The sequence below is a fragment of the Hemiscyllium ocellatum genome, unplaced genomic scaffold (assembly GCF_020745735.1).
Source record: "Hemiscyllium ocellatum isolate sHemOce1 unplaced genomic scaffold, sHemOce1.pat.X.cur. scaffold_441_pat_ctg1, whole genome shotgun sequence".
NCBI lineage: Eukaryota > Metazoa > Chordata > Chondrichthyes > Orectolobiformes > Hemiscylliidae > Hemiscyllium > Hemiscyllium ocellatum.
This window is the reverse complement of record NW_026869058.1, coordinates 519,324-526,246: the sequence shown is the minus strand read 5'-3', so window position 1 is coordinate 526,246 and position 6,923 is coordinate 519,324.

Below are 6,923 nucleotides of genomic sequence, written 5' to 3'. Positions count from 1 at the left end.
GTGTAACAGGCTGGAGGAGGAGGGGCTGAATGGCCTCGTGTTCCTGTGTAACAGGCTGGAGGAGGAGGGGCTGAATGGCCTCGTGTTCCTGTGTAACAGGCTGGAGGAGGAGGGGCTGAATGGCCTCCTGTTCCTGTGTAACAGGCTGGAGGAGGAGGGGCTGAATGGCCTCCTGTTCCTGTGTTTCCAGAGAAAGAAAGAATGTCTGCAATCGTGTGTGTGAGAGAGAGAGAGACAGAGAAAGTAAGAGGGAGGGAGGGAAACAGAGAGACAGACTGAGGGAGAGACAGACAGAGGGAGAGACGGACAGAGGGAGAGACGGACTGAGGGAGAGACGGACAGAGGGAGAGACGGACAGAGGGAGAGACGGACTGAGGGAGAGACGGACAGTGGGAGAGACAGACAGAGGGAGAGACAGACTGAGGGAGAGACAGACAGAGGGAGAGACAGACAGAGGGAGAGACAGACTGAGGGAGAGACGGACAGAGGGAGAGACGGACAGAGGGAGAGACGGACAGAGGGAGAGACGGACAGAGGGAGAGACGGACAGTGGGAGAGACGGACAGTGGGAGAGACAGACAGAGGGAGAGACAGACAGTGGGAGAGACAGACAGAGGGAGAGACAGACAGAGGGAGAGACAGACAGAGGGAGAGACAGACAGAGGGAGAGACGGACAGAGGGAGAGACGGACAGAGGGAGAGACAGGGGAAAGGCACATTCAACACGGGCTCTCTCCAAACACAGCCCCCAGGCATCCAGGCCCAGGACAGGGCGCGGGAGAGAGAGAGAGACAGGGTGGGAGAGGGACAGGGAGGGAGGGAGAGGGAGGGTGGGAGAGAGAGAGAGGGACGGAGAGGGGGAGGGAGAGAGGGAGGGCGAGGGAGGGAGAGAGAGAGAGGGAGGGAGACGGAGGGAGGGAGAGGGAGGAGGGAGAGGGAGGGTGGGAGAGAGACAGAGTGGGAGGGAGAAAGAGGGAGGAAAGGAGAGGGAGGGAGAGGGAGAGAGAGTGAGGGAGAGGGGGAGAGAGGGAGGGAGAGAGAGAGACAGAGGGAGGGAGAGACAGAGGGAGGGAGAGAGAGAGACAGAGGAAGGGGGAGAGAGAGACAGAGGGAGGGAGAGAGAGAGACAGAGGGAGAGGGAGAGAGAGAGACAGAGGGAGGGAGAGACAGAGGGAGGGAGAGAGAGAGAGACAGGGGAGAGGGAGAGAGAGAGAGGGAGAGAGAGAGACAGAGGGAGGGAGAGAGAGAGAGGGAGAGGAGAGAGAGAGAGACAGAGGGAGGGAGAGAGAGACAGAGGGGAGGGGGGAGAGAGGGATAGAGAGAGAGGGAGAGGGGAGAGAGAGGGAGAGAGAGGGAGGGAGTGAGGGAGGGAGGGAGAGAGACTGGGGCAGCAGAGAGAGAGAGAGAGACAAAGAGAGACAGGAAGAGCGATGGGGAGAGACAGAGAGGAAGGGAGAGAAAGAGAGAGGGAGGGAGAGACATAGAGAGAGACATGGAGAGTGAGAGAGAGAGAGAAACATGCACAGGGAGAGAGAGAGACAGACAGGAAGAGAGAAAGAGACAGGAGAGTGAGAGATGAACAGACAAGGAGAGGGAGGGAGGGGGAGAGAGAGAGAGAGAGAGAGTGGTGATGGGGAGAGACACAGAGACGGAGAGAGAGAAGGTGAGGATAAAGAGAGTGAAGAAGAGTGAGGGAGAGGGAAGATTGCTGGAGCCGAGTTTGCCCTCTCGCGACCCCTCACTTCCCTTTCACCGAAACCCCCTGCTCACTTACCCCTCCTCACTTTTCTGTCTCCCCACCCCCCCCACCAACTCAGCATCCCCACACAACCCCCTCCCCTCCTTCCGACAGAGCCAGACCCCAGGCCCTGATGAACTTAAACACAGCCCCAGGGGAACCTTCTCACAGTCTCTCACAACCACATCGCCAGCCCTCCGTCAGGAATGGCAAGGTGGGGAGAGGGGCAAGGAGGAACCAGGGAGAAGTGGGGGGTTGGGGGGGGAGAGAGGCAAGGAGGAACCAGGGAGAAGTGGAGAGGGGGAGAGAGACAGAAAGGAAGGAGAGAGGGGGAGAGAGAGAGAGACAGGGAAAGAGAGAGGGGGGAGAGAGAGAGACAGGGAAAGAGAGAGGGGGGGAGAGAGAGAGACAGGGAAAGAGAGAGGGGGGAGAGAGAGAGACAGGGAAAGAGAGAGGGGGAGAGAGGGGTGAGAGAGGGGGGGGGAGAGACAGAAAGGAAGGAGAGAGGGGGAGAGAGAGAGAGACAGGGAAAAGAGAGAGGGGGAGAGAGAGCGAGACAGGGAAAGAGAGAGGGGTGAGAGAGAGGGGGAGAGAGAGACAGGGAGAGAGAGAGGGGGAGAGAGACAGGGAGAGAGAGAGAGGGAGAGAGACAGGGAGAGAGGGGGAGAGAGACAGGAGAGAGACAGAAGAGAGAGGGGGGAGAGAGACAGGGAGAGAGGGGGAGAGAGACAGGGAGAGAGAGGGGGGAGAGGGGGTGAGAGAGAGGGGGAGAGAGAGAGGGGGAGAGAGAGAGGGGGAGAGAGAGACAGAGGGAGAGGGGGGAGAGAGACAGGGAGAGGGGGGAGTGAGAGACACAGAGAGAGACACAGAGAGCAAGAGACAGAGAGAGAGAGAGAGACAGGGAGACGGAGAGAGACGGGGAGAGAGAGAGAGAGACAGGGAGAGAGAGAGAGAGACAGGGAGAGAGAGAGAGACAGAGGGAGAGAGAGACAGGGGGAGAGAGACAGGGGGAGAGAGAGACAGGGGGAGAGAGAGAGACAGAGAGAGAGAAGGAAGGAGAGAGAGAGACAGAGAGAGAGAGAGAGAGAGAGAAGGAAGGAGAGAGAGAGAGACAGAGACAGAGTGAGAGAAACAGAGAGAGCGAGAGAGAAGCAATAGAGAGGCAGGGGGCAGTGGGAAAAAAAAAGTGTGGGGGAGGAGAGGAAGAGACAGAGAGAAAGACAGAAGGAGAAAAGGGGAGGGGATGGAGGGGGAGAGAGAGAGAGAAAGGAAAGAAACAGAGAGGAATAGAGTGAGAGAGGAGGAGAGAGGGAGCGGGAGAGGGAGAGGGGCTGGAGAGGTGGAAAGCGTGAGCGAGGAAAAAAGAGGTGAGTGGGAGAGAATTGAAAGGCAGAGAACGAGGGCGAGGTAGAGAAAGGGAGCGAGAAATATAGGCAAGGAGGGAGAGTTAGAAAGGGAGACGGAGAGGGAGAGATAGAAGGGAGGGGAGAGGGAGAGAGACAGGGGTAGTAAGAGAGCAGGGCTCAGGGAGAGGAGAGGGGAGATGCCGAAGTGACACGGTGTGTGTTGAGCCATGTCCCCAGCCTGTCTGAGGATGGTGGAGGACAGGAAGGGGAGGGTGCTCCGTGCTGTGATGGAGGGAGTGTGAAGATATACACTGAGCCAGGAATGAGGAACAACTGGCTCACTACAGAGCAGACACTCCCATGTACCAGGCAACCCTTCACTGTCTATCACTGTCAGGGGAAATGGTGCACCACCCAGCCCGAACACCAACGGGACCTCGACACATCAGGGCACGACAGCTAATGCCCATCTCTGACAGTGTGGCACTCCCACAGCACTGACCCTCCCACAGCACCCGCTCCCTCAGCACTGACCCTCCCACAGCACCCACTCCCTCAGCACTGACCCTCCCACAGCACCCGCTCCCACAGCACTGACCCTCCCACAGCACCCGCTCCCACAGCACTGACCCTCCCACAGCACTGACCCTCCCACAGCACCCGCTCCCACAGCACTGACCCTCCCACAGCACCCGCTCCCTCAGCACTGACCCTCCCACAGCGCCCGCTCCCTCAGCACTGACCCTCCCACAGCGCCCGCTCCCTCAGCACTGACCCTCCCACAGCGCCCGCTCCCTCAGCACTGACCCTCCCACAGCGCCCGCTCCCTCAGCACTGACCCTCCCACAGCGCCCGCTCCCTCAGCACTGACCCTCCCACAGCGCCCACTCCCTCAGCACTGACCCTCCCACAGCGCCCGCTCCCTCAGCACTGACCCTCCCACAGCGCCCGCTCCCTCAGCACTGACCCTCCCACAGCACCCGCTCCCTCAGCACTGACCCTCCCACAGCGCCCACTCCCTCAGCACTGACCCTCCACAGCGCACGCTCCCTCAGCGCTGACCCTCCCACAGCGCACGCTCCCTCAGCACTGACCCTCCCACAGCACCCACTCCCACAGCACTGACCCTCCCACAGCACCCGCTCCCTCAGCACTGACCCTCCCACAGCGCCCACTCCCTCAGCGCTGACCCTCCCACAGCGCCCGCTCCCTCAGCGCTGACCCTCCCACAGCGCACGCTCCCTCAGCGCTGACCCTCCCACAGCGCACGCTCCCTCAGTGCTGACCCTCCCACAGCACCCACTCCCTCAGCACTGACCCTCCCACAGCCCCCACTTCCTCAGCACTGACCCTCCCACAGCACCCGCTCCCTCAGCACTGACCCTCCCACAGCGCCCGCTCCCTCAGCACTGACCCCCCCGCAGGGCCCGCTCCCTCAGCACTGACCCTCCCACAGCACTCACTCCCTCAGCGCTGACCCTCCCACAGCAGCCACTTCCTCAGCGCTGACCCTCCCACAGCACCCACTCCATCAGCACTGACCCTCCCACAGCGCCCGCTCCCTCAGCACTGACCCTCCCACAGCACTCACTCCCTCAGCGCTGACCCTCCCACAGCGCCCACTCCCTCAGCGCTGACCCTCCCACAGCAGCCACTTCCTCAGCGCTGACCCTCCCACAGCACTCACTCCCTCAGCGCTGACCCTCCCACAGCGCCCACTCCCTCAGCACTGACGCTCCCACAGCACCCACTCCCTCAGCACTGACCCTCCCACAGCGCCCGCTCCCTCAGCACTGACCCTCCCACAGCACTCACTCCCTCAGCGCTGACCCTCCCACAGCGCCCACTCCCTCAGCACTGACCCTCCCACAGCAGCCACTTCCTCAGCGCTGACCCTCCCACAGCACCCGCTCCCTCAGCACTGACCCTCCCACAGCACCCGCTCCCTCAGCACTGACCCTCCCACAGCAACCGCTCCCTCAGCAATGACCCTCCCACAGCGCCCGCTCCCTCAACACTGACTCTCCCACAGCGCCCGCTCCCTCAGCACTGACCCTCCTACACCCCCACTCCCTCAGCACTGACCCTCCCTCAGCACTGACCCTCCCACAGCACCCGCTCCCTCAGCACTGACCCTCCCACAGCACCCGCTCCCTCAGCGCTGACCCTCCCACAGCACCCGCTCCCTCAGCATTGATCCTCCCACAGCGCCCGCTCCCTCAGCAATGACCCTCCCACAGCGCCCGCTCCCTCAGCACTGACCCTCCCACAGCGCCCGCTCCCTCAGCACTGACCCTCCCACAGCAACCACTCCCTCAGCAATGACCCTCCCACAGCGCCCGCTCCCTCAGCACTGACCCTCCCACAGCACTCACTCCCTCAGCACTGACCCTCCCACAGCACTCACTCCCTCAGCACTGACCCTCCTACACCCCCACTCCCTCAGCACTGACCCTCCCTCAGCACTGACCTCCCACAGCGCCCGCTCCCTCAGCACTGACCCTCCCACAGCACCCACTCCCTCAGCACTGACCCTCCCACAGCACTGACCCTCCCACAGCGCCCGCTCCCTCAGCGCTGACCCTCCCACAGCACCCGCTCCCTCAGCGCTGACCCTCCCACAGCACCCGCTCCCTCAGCGCTGACCCTCCCACAGCACCCGCTCCCTCAGCACCGACCCTGAGTGGAAACTCAATCATTTTCCCTTTTATCTTTCTGTCCCAGTCGAAGTATTTCAAATAAACGTGGTCAAACACAGCTCTGCAGCAGCTGGCTCTTGAACCGTGCACCATCCAATCTCCAAATGTTTTATTGTTTAAAAAATCTTCTCAGGTCGCAGGTGGATAGGATAGTGAAGGCGGCGTTTGGTATGCTCTCCTTTATCGGTCAGAGCACTGAGTCCAGGAGTCGGGAGATCAGGGTGTGGCCTGGGAGTGGGGGACAGTGTAGAGGGAGCTTTACTCTGTATCTAACCCCCTGTCCCTGGGAGTGGGGGGACAGTGTAGAGGGAGCTTTACTCTGTATCTAACCCCCTGTCCCTGGGAGTGGGGGGACAGTGTAGAGGGAGCTTTACTCTGTATCTAACCCCTGTCCCTGGGAGTGGGGGGACAGTGTAGAGGGAGCTTTACTCTGTATCTATCCCTCTGTCCCTGGGAGTGGGGGGACAGTATAGAGGGAGCTTTACTCTGTATCTAACCCCCTGTCCCTGGGAGTGGGGGACAGTGTAGAGAGACCTTTACTCTGTATCTAACCCCCTGTCCCTGGGAGTGGGGGACAGTGTAGAGAAAGCTTTACTCTGTATCTATCCCTCTGTCCCTGGGAGTGGGGGGACAGTGTAGAGGGAGTTTTACTCTGTATCTAACCCCCTGCCCCTGGGAGTAGGGGGACAGTGTAGAGGAAGCTTTACTCTGTATCTAACCCCCTGTCCCTGGGAGTGTAGAGGGAGCTTTCCTCTCTAAATGCTGACACACTCCCCCTCCTCCTGAGTGTGCCCTCATCCCCACCCCTCCTCCATCCCAGCCCTGTCCGTGAATGCCTTCTGCCTTGGGGGCGGTGGTGGTGGTCGGGGAAATGTCTGAGAGGCGCTAGGCGAATGCAGTCCAAATTCGGGGGCGGGGGGGAGCGAGGAAGGGTGTGAGGCACTCCCTGTGCGGACTCCCAAAGTCGAACAACAGCCCCGTCGCTCTCCCCCAACACGCTCTCACCTGAAGCCAAACGCGTAGGCACCAGCACAGCCTCGGACCAGATCCCGGTCGGATGAAGGGGGCCATCCCTCTCTCTGCAGGGAATGGCCGCCCGGACTTCCGGAGAGTTCCGCACACACGACGCTGCGTTCAGTC